This window comes from Convolutriloba macropyga, chromosome 9, assembly GCF_964194025.1.
Source record: "Convolutriloba macropyga chromosome 9, txConMacr16.3, whole genome shotgun sequence".
NCBI lineage: Eukaryota > Metazoa > Xenacoelomorpha > Acoela > Convolutidae > Convolutriloba > Convolutriloba macropyga.
Window position 1 is genome coordinate 23,152,726 of NC_134476.1, and position 27,405 is coordinate 23,180,130.

General features: G+C 39.5%; 1 protein-coding gene and 3 non-coding genes across 5 annotated transcripts in view; all 4 read right to left on the bottom strand.

Annotated features, from left to right (window-relative positions):
• Positions 1 to 27,405, bottom strand: part of LOC142345669 (uncharacterized) — a 710,383-nt gene that overhangs the window by 594,561 nt on the left and 88,417 nt on the right. The window lies entirely within an intron of this gene.
• On the bottom strand, positions 982 to 1,100 carry LOC142346969 (5S ribosomal RNA). Its single transcript, XR_012760001.1, has one exon. It is a non-coding gene; the product is annotated as a 5S ribosomal RNA (ribosomal RNA).
• On the bottom strand, positions 26,064 to 26,182 carry LOC142347086 (5S ribosomal RNA). The gene has a single exon (XR_012760110.1). It is a non-coding gene; the product is annotated as a 5S ribosomal RNA (ribosomal RNA).
• Positions 27,131 to 27,249, bottom strand: LOC142346970 (5S ribosomal RNA). The gene has a single exon (XR_012760002.1). It is a non-coding gene; the product is annotated as a 5S ribosomal RNA (ribosomal RNA).

Consider the following 27,405-nt stretch of genomic DNA (forward strand, 5'->3'; position numbering starts at 1 on the left):
GGTTGTGTTATAATTTATGCAATTCGTAGCCATACAGTGTATTATGACAAACGCGCAAACTTTTTGCTTCCAACCATCCACAATACAGTGGAACGGCCGCAAAACAAAGCACAGATGAATTGGGTACGAGGAACCTGTATAACCGGACATTGAACCGGAAGTATGACTTCAGTGGGTTTAGGCCGGTAATTGGGAAAATCAGTGGCGAATTGCTTTTAGCCTAATTGTTGTGATAAACTTATTAAATAGGTAAGTATTAACTTTATTTGATAAGTTTTATTTGAATGCACTCTGCGTTAGCGGAGTGCAGCCTAAAGAATGGAAAGTTAGTTTAATAAAGGGAAATTATACAATTAGTATTGATGTTTCCGAGACAGTTCCAAATATCAAATATACATAATACGCAAGCAGGGGAACTAATATAATGGCCTTTACAAGTATATGGGGTGTGTTTGGAGCATTGGTTACTGCTGAAATTGTCATTTACAAAAAGTATCCGCGCTCGATGAGGCTTAACTTTTTCGATCACCGAACTTTGTATTGGTCACCAAATCGTCAATTTTAGTCGGATTTGGCTCATTTTTGGTAGGCAGGCTCCACTTGAGCCATAGTTTAGGATAAAATAAAAAAATCTGGCACAGCGAACCATTTTGGACAAGTTTTTACCGAATTCCAAAAAAGTATCCGCGCTCGATGTGGCTTAACTTTTTCGATCACCGAACATTGTTTTGGTCACCAAATCGTCAATTTTAGTCCGATTTGGCTCATTTTTTGTGGGCATGCTCCACTTGAGCCATATTTTGGGATAAAATAAAAAAATCTGGCACTGCGAACCATTTGGGACAAGTTTTTACCGATTTCCAAAAAAGTATCCGCGCTCGATGAGGCTTAACTTTTTCGATCACCGAGGCTTTTTGAGGCTCTAAAATGTGTAAATATCGAATAAAAGTATTCTATGAGGTTTGAATACTCAAAAGAAAAAGCCTACAACACCTGGTGTTCCCAATCGGTCACCCATCCAAGTACTAACCAGGCCCAATGTTGCTTAACTTCGGTGATCGGACGAGAACCGGTGCATTCAACATGGTATGGTCGTAGGCATTTGCGTAAGCGGGAGCGAATTTATATACAACAGTATTGTATTGTAGTCTCATATTCATGTACAGGATCACTTTAACTCGCCGCCTTGCGGTTTGCAAAACAGTCACTTAATACATGCAATTTTAGCCACGGTTGTGTTATAATTTATGCAATTCGTAGCCATACAGTGTATTATGACAAACGCGCAAACTTTTTGCTTCCAACCATCCACAATACAGTGGAACGGCCGCAAAACAAAGCACAGATGAATTGGGTACGAGGAACCTGTATAACCGGACATTGAACCGGAAGTATGACTTCAGTGGGTTTAGGCCGGTAATTGGGAAAATCAGTGGCGAATTGCTTTTAGCCTAATTGTTGTGATAAACTTATTAAATAGGTAAGTATTAACTTTATTTGATAAGTTTTATTTGAATGCACTCTGCGTTAGCGGAGTGCAGCCTAAAGGATGGAACTGAGCGATTTGCACTAACTTAAAAGTTAGTTTAATAAAGGGAAATTATACAATTAGTATTGATGTTTCCGAGACAGTTCCAAATATCAAATATACATAATACGCAAGCAGGGGAACTATTATAATGGCCTTTACAAGTATATGGGGTGTGTTTGGAGCAATGGTTACTGCTGAAATTGTCATTTACAAAAAGTATCCGCGCTCGATGAGGCTTATCTTTTTCGATCACCGAACTTTGTATTGGTCACCAGATCGTCAATTTTAGTCCGATTTGGCTCATTTTTTGTGGGCATGCTCCACTTGAGCCATAGTTTGGGATAAAATAAAAAAATCTGGCACAGCGAACCATTTTGGACAAGTTTTTACCGATTTCCAAAAAAGTATCCGCGCTCGATGAGGCTTAACTTTTTCGATCACCGAACTTTGTTTTGGTCACCAAATCGTCAATTTTAGTCCGATTTGGCTCATTTTTTGTGGGCATGCTCCACTTGAGCCATAGTTTGGAATTAAATAAAAAAAAATCTGGCACAGCGAACCATTTTGGACAAGTTTTTACCGATTTCCAAAAAAGTATCCGCGCTCGATGAGGCTTAACTTTTTCGATCACCGAACTTTGTTTTGGTCACCAAATCGTCAATTTTAGTTCGATTTGGCTCATTTTTTGTGGGCATGCTCCACTTGAGCCATAGTTTGGAATAAAATAAAAAAATCTGGCACAGCGAACCATTTTGGACAAGTTTTCACCGATTTCCAAAAAAGTATCCGCGCTCGATGAGGCTTAACTTTTTCGATCACCGAACTTTGTTTTTTCACCAAATCGTCAATTTTAGTCCGATTTGGCTCATTTTTTGTTGGCATGCTCCACTTGAGCCATAGTTTGAGATAAAATAAAAAAATTTGGCACAGCGAACCATTTTGGACAAGTTTTTACCGATTTCCAAAAAAGTATCCGCGCTCGATGAGGCTTAACTTTTTCGATCACCGAACATTGTTTTGGTCACCAAATCGTCAATTTTAGTCCGATTTGGCTCATTTTTTGTGGGCATGCTCCACTTGAGCCATAGTTTGGAATAAAATAAAAAAATCTGGCACAGCGAACCATTTTGGACAAGTTTTTACCGATTTCCAAAAAAAATATCCGCGCTCGATGAGGCTTAACTTTTTCGATCACCGAACATTGTAAAAAAATCTGGCACAGCGAACCATTTTGGACAAGTTTTTACCGATTTCCAAAAAAGTATCCGCGCTCGATGAGGCTTAACTTTTTCGATCACCGAACTTTGTTTTGGTCACCAAATCGTCAATTTTAGTCCGATTTGGCTCATTTTTTGTGGGCATGCTCCACTTGAGCCATAGTTTGGGATAAAATAAAAAAATCTGGCACAGCGAACCATTTTGGACAAGTTTTTACCAATTTCCAAAAAAGTATCCGCGCTCGATGAGGCTTAACTTTTTCGATCACCGAACTTTGTTTTGGTCACCAAATCGTCAATTTTAGTCCGATTTGGCTCATTTTTTGTGGGCATGCTCCACTTGAGCCATAGTTTGGGATAAAATAAAAAAATCTGGCACAGCGAACCATTTTGGACAAGTTTTTACCGATTTCCAAAAAAGTATCCGCGCTCGATGAGTCTTAACTTTTTCGATCACAGAACGTTGTTTTGGTCACCAAATCGTCAATTTTAGTCCGATTTGGCTCATTTTTTTGTGGGCATGCTCCACTTGAGCCATAGTTTGGGATAAAATAAAAAAATCTGGCACCGCGAACCATTTTGGACAAGTTTTTACCGATTTCCAAAAAAGTATCCGCGCTCGATGAGGCATTAACTTTTTCGATCACCGAACTTTGTTTTGGTCACCAAATCGTCAATTTTAGTCCGATTTGGCTCATTTTTTGTGGGCATGCTCCACTTGAGCCATAGTTTGGGATAAAATAAAAAAATCTGGCACAGCGAACCATTTTGGACAAGTTTTTACCAATTTCCAAAAAAGTATCCGCGCTCGATGAGGCTTAACTTTTTCGATCACCGAACATTGTTTTGGTCACCAAATCGTCAATTTTAGTCCGATTTGGCTCATTTTTTGTGGGCATGCTCCACTTGAGCCATAGTTTGGGATAAAATAAAAAGCTCTGGCTCAGCGAACCATTTTGGACAAGTTTTTACCGATTTCCAAAAAAGTATCCGCGCTCGATGAGGCTTAACTTTTTCGATCACCGAACTTTGTTTTGGTCACCAAATCGTCAATTTTAGTCCAATTTGGCTCATTTTTTGTGGGCATGCTCCACTTGAGCCATAGTTTGGGATAAAATAAAAAAATCTGGCACAGCGAACCATTTTTGGACAAGTTTTTACCGATTTCCAAAAAAGTATCCGCGCTCGATGAGGCTTAACTTTTTCGATCAACGAACTTTGTTTTGGTCACCAAATCGTCAATTTTAGTCCGATTTGGCTCATTTTTTGTGGGCATGCTCCACTTGAGCCATAGTTTGGGATAAAATAAAAAAATCTGGCACCGCGAACCATTTTGGACAAGTTTTAACCGATTTCCAAAAAAGTATCCGCGCTCGATGAGGCTTAACTTTTTCGATCACCGAACTTTGTTTTGGTCACCAAATCGTCAATTTTAGTCCGATTTGGCTCATTTTTTGTGGGCAAGCTCCACTTGAGCCATAATTTGGGATAAAATAAAAAAATCTGGCACAGCGAACCATTTTGGACAAGTTTTTACCGATTTCCAAAAAAGTATCCGCGCTCGATGAGGCTTAACTTTTTCGATCACCGAACTTTGTTTTGGTCACCAAATCGTCAATTTTAGTCCGATTTGGCTCATTTTTTGTGGGCATGCTCCACTTGAGCCATAATTTGAGATAAAATAAAAAAATCTGGCACAGCGAACCATTTTGGACAAGTTTTTACCGATTTCCAAAAAAGTATCCGCGCTCGATGAGGCTTAACTTTTTCGATCACCGAACTTTGTTTTGGTCACCAAATCGTCAATTTTTGTCCCATTTGGCTCATTTTTTGTGGGCATGCTCCACTTGAGCCATAGTTTGGGATAAAATAAAAAAATCTGGCACAGCGAACCATTTTGGACAAGTTTTACCGATTTCCAAAAAAGTATCCGCGCTCGATGAGGCTTAACTTTTTCGATCACCGAACTTTGTTTTGGTCACCAAATCGTCAATTTTAGTCCGATTTGGCTCATTTTTTGTGGGCATGCTCCACTTGAGCCATAGTTTGGGATAAAATAAAAAAATCTGGCACAGCGAACCATTTTGGACAAGTTTTACCGATTTCCAAAAAAGTATCCGCGCTCGATGAGGCTTAACTTTTTCGATCACCGAACTTTGTTTTGGTCACCAAATCGTCAATTTTAGTGCGATTTGGCTCATTTTTTGTGGGCATGCTCCACTTGAGCCATAGTTTGGAAAAAAATAAAAAAATCTGGCACAGCGAACCATTTTGGACAAGTTTTTACCGATTTCCAAAAAAGTATCCGCGCTCGATGAGGCTTAACTTTTTCGATCACCGAACTTTGTTTTGGTCACCAAATCGTCAATTTTAGTCCGATTTGGCTCATTTTTTGTGGGCATGCTCCACTTGAGCCATAATTTGAGATAAAATAAAAAAAATCTGGCACAGCGAACCATTTTGGACAAGTTTTTACCGATTTCCAAAAAAGTATCCGCGCTCGATGAGGCTTAACTTTTTCGATCACCGAACTTTGTTTTGGTCACCAAATCGTCAATTTTAGTCCGATTTGGCTCATTTTTTGTGGGCATGCTCCACTTGAGCCATAATTTGAGATAAAATAAAAAAAATCTGGCACAGCGAACCATTTTGGACAAGTTTTTACCGATTTCCAAAAAAGTATCCGCGCTCGATGAGGCTTAACTTTTTCGATCACCGAACTTTGTTTTGGTCACCAAATCGTCAATTTTAGTCCGATTTGGCTCATTTTTTGTGGGCATGCTCCACTTGAGCCATAGTTTGGAATAAAATAAAAAAATCTGGCACAGCGAACCATTTTGGACAAGTTTTACCGATTTCCAAAAAAGTATCCGCGCTCGATGAGGCTTAACTTTTTCGATCACCGAACTTTGTTTTGGTCACCAAATCGTCAATTTTAGTGCGATTTGGCTCATTTTTTGTGGGCATGCTCCACTTGAGCCATAGTTTGGAAAAAAATAAAAAAATCTGGCACAGCGAACCATTTTGGACAAGTTTTTACCGATTTCCAAAAAAGTATCCGCGCTCGATGAGGCTTAACTTTTTCGATCACCGAACTTTGTTTTGGTCACCAAATCGTCAATTTTAGTCCAATTTGGCTCATTTTTTGTGGGCATGCTCCACTTGAGCCATAATTTGAGATAAAATAAAAAAAATCTGGCACAGCGAACCATTTTGGACAAGTTTTTACCGATTTCCAAAAAAGTATCCGCGCTCGATGAGGCTTAACTTTTTCGATCACCGAACTTTGTTTTGGTCACCAAATCGTCAATTTTAGTCCGATTTGGCTCATTTTTTGTGGGCATGCTCCACTTGAGCCATAGTTTGGGATAAAATAAAAAAATCTGGCACAGCGAACCATTTTGGACAAGTTTTTACCAATTTCCAAAAAAGTATCCGCGCTCGATGAGGCTTAACTTTTTCGATCACCGAACTTTGTTTTGGTCACCAAATCGTCAATTTTAGTCCGATTTGGCTCATTTTTTGTGGGCATGCTCCACTTGAGCCATAATTTGAGATAAAATAAAAAAAATCTGGCACAGCGAACCATTTTGGACAAGTTTTTACCGATTTCCAAAAAAGTATCCGCGCTCGATGAGGCTTAACTTTTTCGATCACCGAACTTTGTTTTGGTCACCAAATCGTCAATTTTAGTCCGATTTGGCTCATTTTTTGTGGGCATGCTCCACTTGAACCATAATTTGAGATAAAATAAAAAAAATCTGGCACAGCGAACCATTTTGGACAAGTTTTTACCGATTTCCAAAAAAGTATCCGCGCTCGATGAGGCTTAACTTTTTCGATCACCGAACTTTGTTTTGGTCACCAAATCGTCAATTTTAGTCCGATTTGGCTCATTTTTTGTGGGCATGCTCCACTTGAGCCATAGTTCGGAATAAAATAAAAAAATCTGGCACAGCGAACCATTTTGGACAAGTTTTACCGATTTCCAAAAAAGTATCCGCGCTCGATGAGGCTTAACTTTTTCGATCACCGAACTTTGTTTTGGTCACCAAATCGTCAATTTTAGTGCGATTTGGCTCATTTTTTGTGGGCATGCTCCACTTGAGCCATAGTTTGGAAAAAAATAAAAAAATCTGGCACAGCGAACCATTTTGGACAAGTTTTTACCGATTTCCAAAAAAGTATCCGCGCTCGATGAGGCTTAACTTTTTCGATCACCGAACTTTGTTTTGGTCACCAAATCGTCAATTTTAGTCCAATTTGGCTCATTTTTTGTGGGCATGCTCCACTTGAGCCATAATTTGAGATAAAATAAAAAAAATCTGGCACAGCGAACCATTTTGGACAAGTTTTTACCGATTTCCAAAAAAGTATCCGCGCTCGATGAGGCTTAACTTTTTCGATCACCGAACTTTGTTTTGGTCACCAAATCGTCAATTTTAGTCCGATTTGGCTCATTTTTTGTGGGCATGCTCCACTTGAGCCATAATTTGAGATAAAATAAAAAAAATCTGGCACAGCGAACCATTTTGGACAAGTTTTTACCGATTTCCAAAAAAGTATCCGCGCTCGATGAGGCTTAACTTTTTCGATCACCGAACTTTGTTTTGGTCACCAAATCGTCAATTTTAGTCCGATTTGGCTCATTTTTTGTGGGCATGCTCCACTTGAGCCATAGTTTGCGATAAAATAAAAAAATCTGGCACAGCGAACCATTTTGGACAAGTTTTACCGATTTCCAAAAAAGTATCCGCGCTCGATGAGGCTTAACTTTTTCGATCACCGAACTTTGTTTTGGTCACCAAATCGTCAATTTTAGTGCGATTTGGCTCATTTTTTGTGGGCATGCTCCACTTGAGCCATACTTTGGAATAAAATAAAAAAATCTGGCACAGCGAACCATTTTGGACAAGTTTTTACCGATTTCCAAAAAAGTATCCGCGCTCGATGAGGCTTAACTTTTTCGATCACCGAACTTTGTTTTGGTCACCAAATCGTCAATTTTAGTCCGATTTGGCTCATTTTTTGTGGGCATGCTCCACTTGAGCCATAGTTTGGGATAAAATAAAAAAATCTGGCACAGCGAACCATTTTGGACAAGTTTTTACCGATTTCCAAAAAAGTATCCGCGCTCGATGAGGCTTAACTTTTTCGATCACCGAACTTTGTTTTGGTCACCAAATCGTCAATTTTAGTCCGATTTGGCTCATTTTTTGTGGGCATGCTCCAATTGAGCCATAGTTTGGGATAAAATAAAAAAATCTGGCACAGCGAACCATTTTGGACAAGTTTTTACCGATTTCCAAAAAAGTATCCGCGCTCGATGAGGCTTAACTTTTTCGATCACCGAACTTTGTTTTGGTCACCAAATCGTCAATTTTAGTCCGATTTGGCTCATTTTTTGTGGGCATGCTCCACTTGAGCCATAGTTTGGGATAAAATAAAAAAATCTGGCACAACGAACCATTTTGGACAAGTTTTACCGATTTCCAAAAAAGTATCCGCGCTCGATGAGGCTTAACTTTTTCGATCACCGAACTTTGTTTTGGTCACCAAATCGTCAATTTTAGTGCGATTTGGCTCATTTTTTGTGGGCATGCTCCACTTGAGCCATAGTTTGGAACAAAATATAAAAATCTGGCACAGCGAACCATTTTGGACAAGTTTTTACCGATTTCCAAAAAAGTATCCGCGCTCGATGAGGCTTAACTTTTTCGATCACCGAACTTTGTTTTGGTCACCAAATCGTCAATTTTAGTCCGATTTGGCTCATTTTTTTGTGGGCATGCTCCACTTGAGCCATAGTTTGGGATAAAATAAAAAAATCTGGCACAGCGAACCATTTTGGACAAGTTTTTACCGATTTCCAAAAAAGTATCCGCGCTCGATGAGGCTTAACTTTTTCGATCACCGAACTTTGTTTTGGTCACCAAATTGTCAATTTTAGTCCGATTTGGCTCATTTTTTGTGGGCATGCTCCACTTGAGCCATAGTTAGGGATAAAATAAAAAAATCTGGCACCGCGAACCATTTTGGACAAGTTTTTACCGATTTCCAAAAAAGTATCCGCGCTCGATGAGGCTTAACTTTTTCGATCACCGAACTTTGTTTTGGTCACCAAATCGTCAATTTTAGTCCGATTTGGCTCATTTTTTTGTGGGCATGCTCCACTTGAGCCATAGTTTGGGATAAAATAAAAAAAATCTGGCACAGCGAACCATTTTGGACAAGTTTTTACCGATTTCCAAAAAAGTATCCGCGCTCGATGAGGCTTAACTTTTTCGATCACCGAACTTTGTTTTGGTCACCAAATTGTCAATTTTAGTCCGATTTGGCTCATTTTTTGTGGGCATGCTCCACTTGAGCCATAGTTTGAGATAAAATAAAAAATCGGGCACAGCGAACCATTTTGGACAAGTTTTTACCGATTTCCAAAAAAGTATCCGCGCTCGATGAGGCTTAACTTTTTCGATCACCGAACTTTGTTTTGGTCACCAAATCGTCAATTTTAGTCCGATTTGGCTCATTTTTTGTGGGCATGCTCCACTTGAGCCATAGTTTGGGATAAGATAAAAAATCTGGCACAGCGAACCATTTTGGACAAGTTTTCACCAATTTCCAAAAAAGTATCCGCGCTCGATGAGGCTTAACTTTTTCGATCACCGAACTTTGTTTTGGTCACCAAATCGTCAATTTTAGTCCGATTTGGCTCATATTTTTTGGGCATGCTCCACTTGAGCCATAGTTTGGGATAAAATAAAAAAATCTGGCACAGCGAACCATTTTTGGACAAGTTTTTACCGATTTCCAAAAAAGTATCCGCGCTCGATGAGGCTTAACTTTTTCGATCACCGAACATTGTTTTGGTCACCAAATCGTCAATTTTAGTCCGATTTGGCTCATTTTTTGTGGGCATGCTCCACTTGAGCCATAGTTTGGGATAAAACAAAAAAAATCTGGCACCGCGAACCATTTTGGACAAGTTTTTACCGATTTCCAAAAAAGTATCCGCGCTCGATGAGGCTTAACTTTTTCGATCACCGAACTTTGTTTTGGTCACCAAATCGTCAATTTTAGTCCGATTTGGCTCATTTTTTGTGGGCATGCTCCACTTGAGCCATAGTTTGGGATAAAATAAAAAAAATCTGGCACAGCGAACCATTTTGGACAAGTTTTTACCGATTTCCAAAAAGTATCCGCGCTCGATGAGGCTTAACTTTTTCGACCACCGAACTTTGTTTTGGTCACCAAATCGTCAATTTTAGTCCGATTTGGCTCATTTTTTGTGGGCATGCTCCACTTGAGCCATAGTTTGGGATAAAATAAAAAAAATCTGGCACAGCGAACCATTTTGGACAAGTTTTTACCGATTTCCAAAAAAGTATCCGCGCTCGATGAGGCTTAACTTTTTCGATCACCGAACTTTGTTTTGGTCACCAAATCGTCAATTTTAGTCCGATTTGGCTCATATTTTTTGGGCATGCTCCACTTGAGCCATAGTTTGGGATAAAATAAAAAAATCTGGCTCAGCGAACCATTTTTGGACAAGTTTTTACCGATTTCCAAAAAAGTATCCGCGCTCGATGAGGCTTAACTTTTTCGATCACCGAACTTTGTTTTGGTCACCAAATCGTCAATTTTAGTCCGATTTGGCTCATTTTTTGTGGGCATGCTCCACTTGAGCCTTAGTTTGGGATAAAATAAAAAAAATCTGGCACAGCGAACCATTTTGGACAAGTTTTTACCGATTTCCAAAAAAGTATCCGCGCTCGATGAGAATTAACTTTTTCGATCACCGAACTTTGTTTTGGTCACCAAGTCGTCAATTTTAGTCCGATTTGGCTCATTTTTTGTGGGCATGCTCCACTTGAGCCATAGTTTGGGATAAAATAAAAAAAATCTGGCACAGCGAACCATTTTGGACAAGTTTTTACCGATTTCCAAAAAAGTATCCGCGCTCGATGAGGCTTAACTTTTTCGATCACCGAACTTTGTTTTGGTCACCAAATCGTCAATTTTAGTCCGATTTGGCTCATATTTTTTGGGCATGCTCCACTTGAGCCATAGTTTGGGATAAAATAAAAAAATCTGGCACAGCGAACCATTTTTGGACAAGTTTTTACCGATTTCCAAAAAAGTATCCGCGCTCGATGAGAATTAACTTTTTCGATCACCGAACTTTGTTTTGGTCACCAAATCGTCAATTTTAGTCCGATTTGGCTCATATTTTTTGGGCATGCTCCACTTGAGCCATAGTTTGGGATAAAATAAAAAAATCTGGCACAGCGAACCATTTTTGGACAAGTTTTTACCGATTTCCAAAAAAGTATCCGCGCTCGATGAGAATTAACTTTTTCGATCACCGAACTTTGTTTTGGTCACCAAATCGTCAATTTTAGTCCGATTTGGCTCATTTTTTGTGGGCATGCTCCACTTGAGCCATAGTTTGGGATAAAATAAAAAAAATCTGGCACAGCGAACCATTTTGGACAAGTTTTTACCGATTTCCAAAAAAGTATCCGCGCTCGATGAGGCTTAACTTTTTCGATCACCGAACTTTGTTTTGGTCACCAAATCGTCAATTTTAGTCCGATTTGGCTCATATTTTTTGGGCATGCTCCACTTGAGCCATAGTTTGGGATAAAATAAAAAAATCTGGCACAGCGAACCATTTTTGGACAAGTTTTTACCGATTTCCAAAAAAGTATCCGCGCTCGATGAGGCTTAACTTTTTCGATCACCGAACTTTGTTTTGGTCACCAAATCGTCAATTTTAGTCCGATTTGGCTCATTTTTTGTGGGCATGCTCCACTTGAGCCATAGTTTGGGATAAAACAAAAAAATCTGGCACCGCGAACCATTTTGGACAAGTTTTTACCGATTTCCAAAAAAGTATCCGCGCTCGATGAGGCTTAACTTTTTCGATCACCGAACTTTGTTTTGGTCACCAAATCGTCAATTTTAGTCCGATTTGGCTCATTTTTTGTGGGCATGCTCCACTTGAGCCATAGTTTGGGATAAAATAAAAAAAATCTGGCACAGCGAACCATTTTGGACAAGTTTTTACCGATTTCCAAAAAAGTATCCGCGCTCGATGAGGCTTAACTTTTTCGATCACCGAACTTTGTTTTGGTCACCAAATCGTCAATTTTAGTCCGATTTGGCTCATTTTTTGTGGGCATGCTCCACTTGAGCCATAGTTTGGGATAAAAAAAAAAATCTGGCACTGCGAACCATTTTGGACAAGTTTTTACCGATTTCCAAAAAGGTATCCGCGCTCGATGAGGCTTAACTTTTTCGATCACCGAACTTTGTTTTGGTCACCAAATCGTCAATTTTAGTCCGATTTGGCTCATTTTTTGTGGGCATGCTCCACTTGAGCCATAGTTTGGGATAAAATAAAAAAATCTGGCACAGCGAACCATTTTGGACAAGTTTTTACCGATTTCCAAAAAAGTATCCGCGCTCGATGAGGCTTAACTTTTTCGATCACCGAACTTTGTTTTGGTCACCAAATCGTCAATTTTAGTCCGATTTGGCTCATTTTTTGTGGGCATGCTCCACTTGAGCCATAGTTTGGAATAAAATAAAAAAATCTGGCACAGCGAACCATTTTGGACAAGTTTTTACCGATTTCCAAAAAAGTATCCGCGCTCGATGAGGCTTAACTTTTTCGATCACCGAACTTTGTTTTGGTCACCAAATCGTCAATTTTAGTCCGATTTGGCTCATTTTTTGTGGGCATGCTCCACTTGAGCCATAGTTTGGGATAAAATAAAAAAATCTGGCACAGCGAACCATTTTGGACAAGTTTTTACCGATTTCCAAAAAAGTATCCGCGCTCGATGAGGCTTAACTTTTTCGATCACCGTACTTTGTTTTGGTCACCAAATCGTCAATTTTATTCCGATTTGGCTCATTTTTTGTGGGCATGCTCCACTTGAGCCATAGTTTGGGATAAAATAAAAAAATCTGGCACAGCGAACCATTTTGGACAAGTTTTTACCGATTTCCAAAAAAGTATCCGCGCTCGATGAGGCTTAACTTTTTCGATCACCGAACTTTGTTTTGGTCACCAAATCGTCAATTTTAGTCCGATTTGGCTCATTTTTTGTGGGCATGCTCCACTTGAGCCATAGTTTGGGATAAAATAAAAAAAATCTGGCACAGCGAACCATTTTGGACAAGTTTTTACCGATTTCCAAAAAAGTATCCGCGCTCGATGAGGCTTAACTTTTTCGATCACCGAACTTTGTTTTGGTCACCAAATCGTCAATTTTAGTCCGATTTGGCTCATTTTTTGTGGGCATGCTCCACTTGAGCCATAGTTTGGGATAAAATAAAAACATCTGGCACAGCGAACCATTTTGGACAAGTTTTTACCGATTTCCAAAAAAGTATCCGCGCTCGATGAGGCTTAACTTTTTCGATCACCGAACTTTGTTTTGGTCACCAAATCATCAATTTTAGTCCGATTTGGCTCATTTTTTGTGGGCATGCTCCACTTGAGCCATAGTTTGGGATAAAATAAAAAAATCTGGCACAGCGAACCATTTTGGACAAGTTTTTACCGATTTCCAAAAAAGGATCCGCGCTCGATGAGGCTTAACTTTTTCGATCACCGAACTTTTTTTTGGTCACCAAATCGTCAATTTTAATCCGATTTGGCTCATTTTTTGTGGGCATGCTCCACTTGAGCCATAGTTTGGGATAAAATAAAAAAATCTGGCACAGCGAACCATTTTGGACAAGTTTTTACCGATTTCCAAAAAAGTATCCGCGCTCGATGAGGCTTAACTTTTTCGATCACCGAACTTTGTTTTGGTCACCAAATCGTCAATTTTTGTCCGATTTGGCTCATTTTTTGTGGGCATGCTCCACTTGAGCCATAGTTTGGGATAAAATAAAAAAATCAGGCACAGCGAACCATTTTGGACAAGTTTTTACCGATTTCCAAAAAAGTATCCGCGCTCGATGAGGCTTAACTTTTTCGATCACCGAACTTTGTTTTGGTCACCAAATCGTCAATTTTAGTCCGATTTGGCTCATTTTTTGTGGGCATGCTCCACTTGAGCCTTAGTTTGGGATAAAATAAAAAAATCTGGCACAGCGAACCATTTTGGACAAGTTTTTACCGATTTCCAAAAAAGTATCCGCGCTCGATGAGGCTTAACTTTTTCGATCACCGAACTTTGTTTTGGTCACCAAATCGTCAATTTTAGTCCGATTTGGCTCATTTTTTGTGGGCATGCTCCACTTGAGCCATAGTTTGGAATAAAGTAAAAAAATCTGGCACAGCGAACCATTTTGGACAAGTTTTTACCAATTTCCAAAAAAGTATCCGCGCTCGATGAGGCTTAACTTTTTCGATCACCGAACCTTGTTTTGGTCACCAAATCGTCAATTTTAGTCCGATTTGGCTCATTTTTTGTGGGCATGCTCCACTTGAGCCACAGTTTGGGATAAAATAAAAAAATCGGGCACAGCGAACCATTTTGGACAAGTTTTTACCGATTTCCAAAAAAGTATCCGCGCTCGATGAGGCTTAACTTTTTCGATCACCGAACTTTGTTTTGGTCACCAAATCGTCAATTTTAGTCCGATTTGGCTCATTTTTTGTGGGCATGCTCCACTTGAGCCATAGTTTGGGATAAAATAAAAAAATCTGGCACAGCGAACCATTTTTGGGCAAGTTTTTACCGATTTCCAAAAAAGTATCCGCGCTCGATGAGGCTTAACTTTTTCGATCACCGAACTTTGTTTTGGTCACCAAATCGTCAATTTTAGTCCGATTTGGCTCATTTTTTGTGGGCATGCTCCAATTGAGCCATAGTTTGGGATAAAACAAAAAAATCTGGCACCGCGAACCATTTTCGACAAGTTTTTACCGATTTCCAAAAAAGTATCCGCGCTCGATGAGGCTTAACTTTTTCGATCACCGAACTTTGTTTTGGTCACCAAATCGTCAATTTTAGTCCGATTTGGCTCATTTTTTGTGGGCATGCTCCACTTGAGCCATAGTTTGGGATAAAATAAAAAAAATCTGGCACAGCGAACCATTTTGGACAAGTTTTTACCGATTTCCAAAAAAGTATCCGCGCTCGATGAGGCTTAACTTTTTCGATCACCGAACTTTGTTTTGGTCACCAAATCGTCAATTTTAGTCCGATTTGGCTCATTTTTTGTGGGCATGCTCCACTTGAGCCATAGTTTGGAATAAAATAAAAAAATCTGGCACAGCGAACCATTTTGGACAAGTTTTTACCGATTTCCAAAAAAGTATCCGCGCTCGATGAGGCTTAACTTTTTCGATCACCGAACTTTGTTTTGGTCACCAAATCGTCAATTTTAGTCCGATTTGGCTCATTTTTTGTGGGCATGCTCCACTTGAGCCATAGTTTGGGATAAAATAAAAAAAATCTGGCACAGCGAACCATTTTTGGGCAAGTTTTTACCGATTTCCAAAAAAGTATCCGCGCTCGATGAGGCTTAACTTTTTCGATCACCGAACTTTGTTTTGGTCACCAAATCGTCAATTTTAGTCCGATTTGGCTCATTTTTTGTGGGCATGCTCCAATTGAGCCATAGTTTGGGATAAAACAAAAAAATCTGGCACCGCGAACCATTTTCGACAAGTTTTTACCGATTTCCAAAAAAGTATCCGCGCTCGATGAGGCTTAACTTTTTCGATCACCGAACTTTGTTTTGGTCACCAAATCGTCAATTTTAGTCCGATTTGGCTCATTTTTTGTGGGCATGCTCCACTTGAGCCATAGTTTGGGATAAAATAAAAAAAATCTGGCACAGCGAACCATTTTGGACAAGTTTTTACCGATTTCCAAAAAAGTATCCGCGCTCGATGAGGCTTAACTTTTTCGATCACCGAACTTTGTTTTGGTCACCAAATCGTCAATTTTAGTCCGATTTGGCTCATTTTTTGTGGGCATGCTCCACTTGAGCCATAGTTTGGAATAAAATAAAAAAATCTGGCACAGCGAACCATTTTGGACAAGTTTTTACCGATTTCCAAAAAAGTATCCGCGCTCGATGAGGCTTAACTTTTTCGATCACCGAACTTTGTTTTGGTCACCAAATCGTCAATTTTAGTTGGATTTGGCTCATTTTTTGTGGGCATGCTCCACTTGAGCCATAGTTTGGGATAAAATCAAAAAATCTGGCACAGCGAACCATTTTTGGGCAAGTTTTTACCGATTTCCAAAAAAGTATCCGCGCTCGATGAGGCTTAACTTTTTCGATCACCGAACTTTGTTTTGGTCACCAAATCGTCAATTTTAGTCCGATTTGGCTCATTTTTTGTGGGCATGCTCCACTTGAGCCATAGTTTGGGATAAAACAAAAAAATCTGGCACCGCGAACCATTTTCGACAAGTTTTTACCGATTTCCAAAAAAGTATCCGCGCTCGATGAGGCTTAACTTTTTCGATCACCGAACTTTGTTTTGGTCACCAAATCGTCAATTTTAGTCCGATTTGGCTCATTTTTTGTGGGCATGCTCCACTTGAGCCATAGTTTGGGATAAAATAAAAAAAATCTGGCACAGCGAACCATTTTGGACAAGTTTTTACCGATTTCCAAAAAAGTATCCGCGCTCGATGAGGCTTAACTTTTTCGATCACCGAACTTTGTTTTGGTCACCAAATCGTCAATTTTAGTCCGATTTGGCTCATTTTTTGTGGGCATGCTCCACTTGAGCCATAGTTTGGAATAAAATAAAAAAATCTGGCACAGCGAACCATTTTGGACAAGTTTTTACCGATTTCCAAAAAAGTATCCGCGCTCGATGAGGCTTAACTTTTTCGATCACCGAACTTTGTTTTGGTCACCAAATCGTCAATTTTAGTTGGATTTGGCTCATTTTTTGTGGGCATGCTCCACTTGAGCCATAGTTTGGGATAAAATAAAAAAATCTGGCACAGCGAACCATTTTGGACAAGTTTTTACCGATTTCCAAAAAAGTATCCGCGCTCGATGAGGCTTAACTTTTTCGATCACCGAACTTTGTTTCGGTCACCAAATCGTCAATTTTAGTCCGATTTTGCTCATTTTTTGTGGGCATGCTCCACTTGAGCCATAATTTGGAATAAAATAAAAAAATCTGGCACAGCGAACCATTTTGGACAAGTTTTTACCGATTTCCAAAAAAGTATCCGAGCTCGATGAGGCTTAACTTTTTCGATCACCGAACTTTGTTTTGGTCACCAAATCGTCAATTTTAGTCCGATTTGGCTCATTTTTTGTGGGCATGCTCCACTTGAGCCATAGTTTGGGATAAAATAAAAAACTCTGGCACAGCGAACCATTTTGGACAAGTTTTTACCGATTTCCAAAAAAGTATCCGCGCTCGATGAGGCTTAACTTTTTCGATCACCGAACTTTGTTTTGGTCACCAAATCGTCAATTTTAATCCGATTTGGCTCATTTTTTGTGGGCATGCTCCACTTGAGCCATAGTTTGGGATAAAATAAAAAAATCTGGCACAGCGAACCATTTTGGACAAGTTTTTACCGATTTCCAAAAAACTATCCGCGCTCGATGAGGCTTAACTTTTTCGATCACCGAACTTTGTTTTGGTCACCAAATCGTCAATTTTAGTCCGATTTGGCTCATTTTTTGTGGGCATGCTCCACTTGAGTCATAGTTTGGGATAAAATAAAAAAATCTGGCACAGCGAACCATTTTGGACAAGTTTTTACCGATTTTCAAAAAAGTATCCGCGCTCGATGAGGCTTAACTTTTTCAATCACCGAACTTTGTTTTGGTCACCAAATCGTCAATTTTAGTCCGATTTGGCTCATTTTTTGTGGGCATGCTCCACTTGAGCCATAGTTTGGGATAAAATAAAAAAATCTGGCACAGCGAACCATTTTGGACAAGTTTTTACCGATTTCCAAAAAAGTATCCGCGCTCGATGAGGCTTAACTTTTTCGATCACCGAACTTTGTTTTGGTCACCAAATCGTCAATTTTAATCCGATTTGGCTCACTTTTTGTGGGCATGCTCCACTTGAGCCATAGTTTGGGATAAAATAAAAAACTCTGGCACAGCGAACCATTTTGGACAAGTTTTTACCGATTTCCAAAAAACTATCCGCGCTCGATGAGGCTTAACTTTTTCGATCACCGAACTTTGTTTTGGTCACCAAATCGTCAATTTTAGTCCGATTTGGCTCATTTTTTGTGGGCATGCTCCACTTGAGTCATAGTTTAGGATAAAATAAAAAAATCTGGCACAGCGAACCATTTTGGACAAGTTTTTACCGATTTTCAAAAAAGTATCCGCGCTCGATGAGGCTTAACTTTTTCAATCACCGAACTTTGTTTTGGTCACCAAATCGTCAATTTTAGTCCGATTTGGCTCATTTTTTGTGGGCATGCTCCACTTGAGCCATAGTTTGGGATAAAATAAAAAAATCTGGCACAGCGAAGCATTTTGGACAAGTTTTTACCGATTTCCAAAAAAGTAACCGCGCTCGATGAGGCTTAACTTTTTCGATCACCGAACTTTGTTTTGGTCACCAAATCGTCAATTTTAATCCGATTTGGCTCATTTTTTGTGGGCATGCTCCACTTGAGCCATAATTTGGGATAAAATAAAAAAATATGGCACAGCGAACCATTTTGGACAAGTTTTTACCGATTTCCAAAAAAGTATCCGCGCTCGATGAGGCTTAACTTTTTCGATCACCGAACTTTGTTTTGGTCACCAAATCGTCAATTTTAGTCCGATTTGGCTCATTTTTTGTGGGCATGCTCCACTTGAGCCATAGTTTGGGATAAAATAAAAAAATCTGGCACAGCGAACCATTTTGGACAAGTTTTTACCGATTTCCAAAAAAGTATCCGCGCTCGATGAGGCTTAACTTTTTCGATCACCGAACTTTGTTTTGGTCACCAAATCGTCAATTTTAGTCCGATTTGGCTCATTTTTTGTGGGCATGCTCCACTTGAGCCATAGTTTGGGATAAAATAAAAAAATCTGGCACAGCGAACCATTTTGGACAAGTTTTTACCGATTTTCAAAAAAGTATCCGCGCTCGATGAGGCTTAAATTTTTCGATCACCGAACTTTGTTTTGGTCACCAAATCGTCAATTTTAGTCCGATTTGGCTCATTTTTTGTGGGCATGCTCCACTTGAGCCATAGTTTGGGATAAAATAAAAAAAATCTGGCACAGCGAACCATTTTGGACAAGTTTTTACCGATTTCCAAAAAAGGATCCGCGCTCGATGAGGCTTAACTTTTTCGATCACCGAACTTTTTTTTGGTCACCAAATCGTCAATTTTAATCCGATTTGGCTCATTTTTTGTGGGCATGCTCCACTTGAGCCATAGTTTGGGATAAAATAAAAAAATCTGGCACAGCGAACCATTTTGGACAAGTTTTTACCGATTTCCAAAAAAGTATCCGCGCTCGATGAGGCTTAACTTTTTCGATCACCGAACTTTGTTTTGGTCACCAAATCGTCAATTTTAGTCCGATTTGGCTCATTTTTTGTGGGCATGCTCCACTTGAGCCATAGTTTGGGATAAAATAAAAAAATCAGGCACAGCGAACCATTTTGGACAAGTTTTTACCGATTTCCAAAAAAGTATCCGCGCTCGATGAGGCTTAACTTTTTCGATCACCGAACTTTTTTTTGGTCACCAAATCGTCAATTTTAATCCGATTTGGCTCATTTTTTGTGGGCATGCTCCACTTGAGCCATAGTTTGGGATAAAATAAAAAAATCTGGCACAGCGAACCATTTTGGACAAGTTTTTACCGATTTCCAAAAAAGTATCCGCGCTCGATGAGGCTTAACTTTTTCGATCACCGAACTTTGTTTTGGTCACCAAATCGTCAATTTTAGTCCGATTTGGCTCATTTTTTGTGGGCATGCTCCACTTGAGCCATAGTTTGGGATAAAATAAAAAAATCAGGCACAGCGAACCATTTTGGACAAGTTTTTACCAATTTCCAAAAAAGTATCCGCGCTCGATGAGGCTTAACTTTTTCGATCACCGAACTTTGTTTTGGTCACCAAATCGTCAATTTTAGTCCGATTTGGCTCATTTTTTGTGGGCATGCTCCACTTGAGCCATAGTTTGGGATAAAATAAAAAAATCTGGCACAGCGAGCCATTTTGGACAAGTTTTTACCGATTTCCAAAAAAGTATCCGCGCTCGATGAGGCTTAACTTTTTCGATCACCGAACTTTGTTTTGGTCACCAAATCGTCAATTTTAGTCCGATTTGGCTCATTTTTTGTGGGCATGCTCCACTTGAGCCATAGTTTGGGATAAAATAAAAAAATCAGGCACAGCGAACCATTTTGGACAAAATTTTACCGATTTCCAAAAAAGTATCCGCGCTCGATGAGGCATAACTTCTTCGATCACCGAACATTGTTTTGGTCACCAAATCGTCAATTTTAGTCCGATTTGGCTCATTTTTTGTGGGCATGCTCCACTTGAGCCATAGTTTGGGATAAAATAAAAAAATCAGGCACAGCGAACCATTTTGGACAAGTTTTTACCGATTTCCAAAAAAGTATCCGCGCTCGATGAGGCTTAACTTTTTCGATCACCGAACTTTGTTTTGGTCACCAAATCGTCAATTTTAGTCCGATTTGGCTCATTTTTTGTGGGCATGCTCCACTTGAGCCATAGTTTGGGATAAAATAAAAAAATCTGGCACAGCGAACCATTTTGGGACAAGTTTTTACCGATTTCCAAAAAAGTATCCGCGCTCGATGAGGCTTAACTTTTTCGATCACCGAACTTTGTTTTGGTCACCAAATCGTCAATTTTAGTCCGATTTGGCTCATTTTTTGTGGGCATGCTCCACTTGAGCCATAGTTTGGGATAAAGTAAAAAAATCTGGCACAGCGAACCATTTTGGACAAGTTTTTACCGATTTCCAAAAAAGTATCCGCGCTCGATGAGGCTTAACTTTTTCGATCACCGAACTTTGTTTTGGTCACCAAATCGTCAATTTTAGTCCGATTTGGCTCATTTTTTGTGGGCATGCTCCACTTGAGCCATAGTTTGGGATAAAATAAAAAAATCAGGCACAGCGAACCATTTTGGACAAGTTTTTACCGATTTCCAAAAAAGTATCCGCGCTCGATGAGGCATAACTTTTTCGATCACCGAACTTTGTTTTGGTCACCAAATCGTCAATTTTAGTCCGATTTGGCTCATTTTTTGTGGGCATGCTCCACTTGAGCCATAGTTTGGGATAAAATAAAAAAATCAGGCACAGCGAACCATTTTGGACAAGTTTTTACCGATTTCCAAAAAAGTATCCGCGCTCGATGAGGCTTAACTTTTTCGATCACCGAACTTTGTTTTGGTCACCAAATCGTCAATTTTAGTCCGATTTGGCTCATTTTTTGTGGGCATGCTCCACTTGAGCCATAGTTTGGGATAAAATAAAAAAATCTGGCACAGCGAACCATTTTGGACAAGTTTTTACCGATTTCCAAAAAAGTATCCGCGCTCGATGAGGCTTAACTTTTTCGATCACCGAACTTTGTTTTGGTCACCAAATCGTCAATTTTAGTCCGATTTGGCTCATTTTTTGTGGGCATGCTCCACTTGAGCCATAGTTTGGGATAAAATAAAAAAATCAGGCACAGCGAACCATTTTGGACAAGTTTTTACCGATTTCCAAAAAAGTATCCGCGCTCGATGAGGCTTAACTTTTTCGATCACCGAACTTTGTTTTGGTCACCAAATCGTCAATTTTAGTCCGATTTGGCTCATTTTTTGTGGGCATGCTCCACTTGAGCCATAGTTTGGGATAAAATAAAAAAATCTGGCACAGCGAACCATTTTGGACAAGTTTTTACCAATTTTCAAAAAAGTATCCGCGCTCGATGAGGCTTAACTTTTTCGATCACCGAACTTTGTTTTGGTCACCAAATCGTCAATTTTAGTCCGATTTGGCTCATTTTTTGTGGGCATGCTCCACTTGAGCCATAGTTTGGGATAAAATAAAAAAATCTGGCACAGCGAACCATTTTGGACAAGTTTTTACCGATTTCCAAAAAAAAGTATCCGCGCTCGATGAGGCTTAACTTTTTTGATCACCGAACTTTGTTTTGGTCACCAAATCGTCAATTTTAGTCCGATTTGGCTCATTTTTTGTGGGCATGCTCCACTTGAGCCATAGTTTGGGATAAATTAAAAAAATCTGGCACAGCGAACCATTTTGGACAAGTTTTAACCGATTTCCAAAAAAGTATCCGCGCTCGATGAGGCTTAACTTTTTCGATCACCGAACTTTGTTTTGGTCACCAAATCGTCAATTTTAGTCCGATTTGGCTCATTTTTTGTGGGCATGCTCCACTTGAGCCATAATTTGGGATAAAATTAAAAAATCTGGCACAGCGAACCATTTTGGACAAGTTTTTACCGATTTCCAAAAAAGTATCCGCGCTCGATGAGGCTTAACTTTTTCGATCACCGAACATTGTTTTGGTCACCAAATCGTCAATTTTAGTCCGATTTGGCTCATTTTTTGTGAGCATGCTCCACTTGAGCCATAGTTTGGAATAAAATAAAAAAATCTGGCACAGCGAACCATTTTGGACAAGTTTTTACCGATTTCCAAAAAAGTATCCGCGCTCGATGAGGCTTAACTTTTTCGATCACCGAACTTTGTTTTGGTCACCAAATCGTCAATTTTAGTCCGATTTGGCTCATTTTTTGTGGGCATGCTCCACTTGAGCCATAATTTGGGATAAAATAAAAAAATCTGGCACAGCGAACCATTTTGGACAAGTTTTTACCGATTTCCAAAAAAGTATCCGCGCTCGATGAGGCTTAACTTTTTCGATCACCGAACTTTGTTTTGGTCACCAAATGGTCAATTTTAGTCCGATTTGGCTCATTTTTTGTGGGCATGCTCCACTTGAGCCATAATTTGGGATAAAATAAAAAAATCTGGCACAGCGAACCATTTTGGACAAGTTTTTACCGATTTCCAAAAAAGTATCCGCGCTCGATGAGGCTTAACTTTTTCGATCACCGAACTTTGTTTTGGTCACCAAATCGTCAATTTTAGTCCGATTTGGCTCATTTTTTGTGGGCATGCTCCACTTGAGCCATAATTTGGAATAAATTAAAAAAAATCTGGCACAGCGAACCATTTTGTGACAAGTTTTTACCGATTTCCAAAAAAGTATCCGCGCTCGATGAGGCTTAACTTTTTCGATCACCGAACTTTGTTTTGGTCACAAAATCGTCAATTTTAGTCCGATTTGGCTCATTTTTTGTGGGCATGCTCCACTTGAGCCACAGTTTGGGATAAAATAAAAAAATCTGGCACAGCGAACCATTTTGGACAAGTTTTTACCGATTTCCGAAAAAGTATCCGCGCTCGATGAGGCTTAACTTTTTCGATCACCGAACTTTGTTTTGGTCACCAAATCGTCAATTTTAGTCCGCTTTGGCTCATTTTTTGTGGGCATGCTCCACTTGAGCCATAGTTTGGGATAAAATAAAAAATCTGGCACAGCGAACCATTTTGGACAAGTTTTTACCGATTTCCAAAAAAGTATCCGCGCTCGATGAGGCTTAACTTTTTCGATCACCGAACTTTGTTTTGGTCACCAAATCGTCAATTTTAGTCCGATTTGGCTCATTTTTTGTGGGCATGCTCCACTTGAGCCATAGTTTGGGATAAAATAAAAAAATCAGGCACAGCGAACCATTTTGGACAAGTTTTTACCGATTTCCAAAAAAGTATCCGCGCTCGATGAGGCTTAACTTTTTCGATCACCGAACTTTTTTTTGGTCACCAAATCGTCAATTTTAATCCGATTTGGCTCATTTTTTGTGGGCATGCTCCACTTGAGCCATAATTTGGAATAAAATAAAAAAAATCTGGCACAGCGAACCATTTTGGACAAGTTTTTACCGATTTCCAAAAAAGTATCCGCGCTCGATGAGGCTTAACTTTTTCGATCACCGAACTTTGTTTTGGTCACCAAATCGTCAATTTTAGTCCGATTTGGCTCATTTTTTGTGGGCATGCTCCACTTGAGCCATAATTTGGAATAAAATAAAAAAAATCTGGCACAGCGAACCATTTTGTGACAAGTTTTTACCGATTTCCAAAAAAGTATCCGCGCTCGATGAGGCTTAACTTTTTCGATCACCGAACTTTGTTTTGGTCACAAAATCGTCAATTTTAGTCCGATTTGGCTCATTTTTTGTGGGCATGCTCCACTTGAGCCACAGTTTGGGATAAAATAAAAAAATCTGGCACAGCGAACCATTTTGGACAAGTTTTTACCGATTTCCGAAAAAGTATCCGCGCTCGATGAGGCTTAACTTTTTCGATCACCGAACTTTGTTTTGGTCACAAAATCGTCAATTTTAGTCCGATTTGGCTCATTTTTTGTGGGCATGCTCCACTTGAGCCACAGTTTGGGATAAAATAAAAAAATCTGGCACAGCGAACCATTTTGGACAAGTTTTTACCGATTTCCGAAAAAGTATCCGCGCTCGATGAGGCTTAACTTTTTCGATCACCGAACTTTGTTTTGGTCACCAAATCGTCAATTTTAGTCCGCTTTGGCTCATTTTTTGTGGGCATGCTCCACTTGAGCCATAGTTTGGGATAAAATAAAAAATCTGGCACAGCGAACCATTTTGGACAAGTTTTTACCGATTTCCAAAAAAGTATCCGCGCTCGATGAGGCTTAACTTTTTCGATCACCGAACTTTGTTTTGGTCACCAAATCGTCAATTTTAGTCCGATTTGGCTCATTTTTTGTGGGCATGCTCCACTTGAGCCATAGTTTGGGATAAAATAAAAAAATCAGGCACAGCGAACCATTTTGGACAAGTTTTTACCGATTTCCAAAAAAGTATCCGCGCTCGATGAGGCTTAACTTTTTCGATCACCGAACTTTTTTTTGGTCACCAAATCGTCAATTTTAATCCGATTTGGCTCATTTTTTGTGGGCATGCTCCACTTGAGCCATAATTTGGAATAAAATAAAAAAAATCTGGCACAGCGAACCATTTTGGACAAGTTTTTACCGATTTCCAAAAAAGTATCCGCGCTCGATGAGGCTTAACTTTTTCGATCACCGAACTTTGTTTTGGTCACCAAATCGTCAATTTTAGTCCGATTTGGCTCATTTTTTGTGGGCATGCTCCACTTGAGCCATAATTTGGAATAAAATAAAAAAAATCTGGCACAGCGAACCATTTTGTGACAAGTTTTTACCGATTTCCAAAAAAGTATCCGCGCTCGATGAGGCTTAACTTTTTCGATCACCGAACTTTGTTTTGGTCACAAAATCGTCAATTTTAGTCCGATTTGGCTCATTTTTTGTGGGCATGCTCCACTTGAGCCACAGTTTGGGATAAAATAAAAAAATCTGGCACAGCGAACCATTTTGGACAAGTTTTTACCGATTTCCGAAAAAGTATCCGCGCTCGATGAGGCTTAACTTTTTCGATCACCGAACTTTGTTTTGGTCACCAAATCGTCAATTTTAGTCCGATTTGGCTCATTTTTTGTGGGCATGCTCCACTTGAGCCATAATTTGGAATAAAATAAAAAAAATCTGGCACAGCGAACCATTTTGTGACAAGTTTTTACCGATTTCCAAAAAAGTATCCGCGCTCGATGAGGCTTAACTTTTTCGATCACCGAACTTTGTTTTGGTCACAAAATCGTCAATTTTAGTCCGATTTGGCTCATTTTTTGTGGGCATGCTCCACTTGAGCCACAGTTTGGGATAAAATAAAAAAATCTGGCACAGCGAACCATTTTGGACAAGTTTTTACCGATTTCCGAAAAAGTATCCGCGCTCGATGAGGCTTAACTTTTTCGATCACCGAACTTTGTTTTGGTCACCAAATCGTCAATTTTAGTCCGCTTTGGCTCATTTTTTGTGGGCATGCTCCACTTGAGCCATAGTTTGGGATAAAATAAAAAATCTGGCACAGCGAACCATTTTGGACAAGTTTTTACCGATTTCCAAAAAAGTATCCGCGCTCGATGAGGCTTAACTTTTTCGATCACCGAACTTTGTTTTGGTCACCAAATCGTCAATTTTAGTCCGATTTGGCTCATTTTTTGTGGGCATGCTCCTCTTGAGCCATAGTTTGGGATAAAATAAAAAAATCCGGCACAGCGAACCATTTTGGAGAAGTTTTTACCGATTTCCAAAAAAGTATCCGCGCTCGATGAGGCTTAACTTTTTCGATCACCGAGGCTTTTTGAGGCTCTAAAATGTGTAAATATCGAATAAAAGTATTCTATGAGGTTTGAATACTCAAAAGAAAAAGCCTACAACACCTGGTGTTCCCAAGCGGTCACCCATCCAAGTACTAACCAGGCCCAATGTTGCTTAACTTCGGTGATCGGACGAGAACCGGTGCATTCAACATGGTATGGTCGTAGGCATTTGCGTAAGCGGGAGCAAATTTATATACAACAGTATTGTATTGTAGTCTCATATTCATATACAGGATCACTTTAACTCGCCGCCTTGCGGTTTGCAAAATAGTCACTTAATACATGCAATTTTAGCCACGGTTGTGTTATAATTTATGCAATTCGTAGCCATACAGTGTATTATGACAAACGCGCAAACTTTTTGCTTCCAACCATCCACAATACAGTGGAACGGCCGCAAAACAAAGCACAGATGAATTGGGTACGAGGAACCTGTATAACCGGACATTGAACCGGAAGTATGACTTCAGTGGGTTTAGGCCGGTAATTGGGAAAATCAGTGGCGAATTGCTTTTAGCCTAATTGTTGTGATAAAATTATTAAATAGGTAAGTATTAACTCTGTTTGATAAGTTTTATTTGAATGCACTCTGCGTTAGCGGAGTGCAGCCTAAAGAATGGACCTGAGCGATTTGCACTAACTTAAAAGTTAGTTTAATAAAGGGAAATTATACAATTAGTATTGATGTTTCCGAGACAGTTCCAAATATCAAATATACAGTATACGCAAGCAGGGGAACTATTAGAATGGCCTTTACAAGTATATGGGGTGTGTTTGGAGCAATGGTTGCTGCTGAAATTGTCATTTACAAAAAGTATCCGCGCTCGATGAGGCTTAACTTTTTCGATCACCGAACTTTGTATTGGTCACCAAATCGTCAATTTTAGTCCGATTTGGCTCATTTTTTGTGGGCATGCTCCACTTGAGCCATAGTTTGCGATAAAATAAAAAAATCGGGCACCGCGAACCATTTTGGACAAGTTTTTACCGATTTCCAAAAAAGTATCCGCGCTCGATGAGGCTTAACTTTTTCGATCACCGAGGCTTTTTGAGGCTCTAAAATGTGTAAATATCGAATAAAAGTATTCTATGAGGTTTGAATACTCAAAAGAAAAAGCCTACAACACCTGGTGTTCGCAAGCGGTCACCCATCCAAGTACTAACCAGGCCCAATGTTGCTTAACTTCGGTGATCGGACGAGAACCGGTGCATTCAACATGGTATGGTCGTAGGCATTTGCGTAAGCGGGAGCGAATTTATATACAACAGTATTGTATTGTAGTCTCATATTCATATACAGGATCACTTTAACTCGCCGCCTTGCGGTTTGCAAAATAGTCACTTAATACATGCAATTTTAGCCACGGTTGTGTTATAATTTATGCAATTC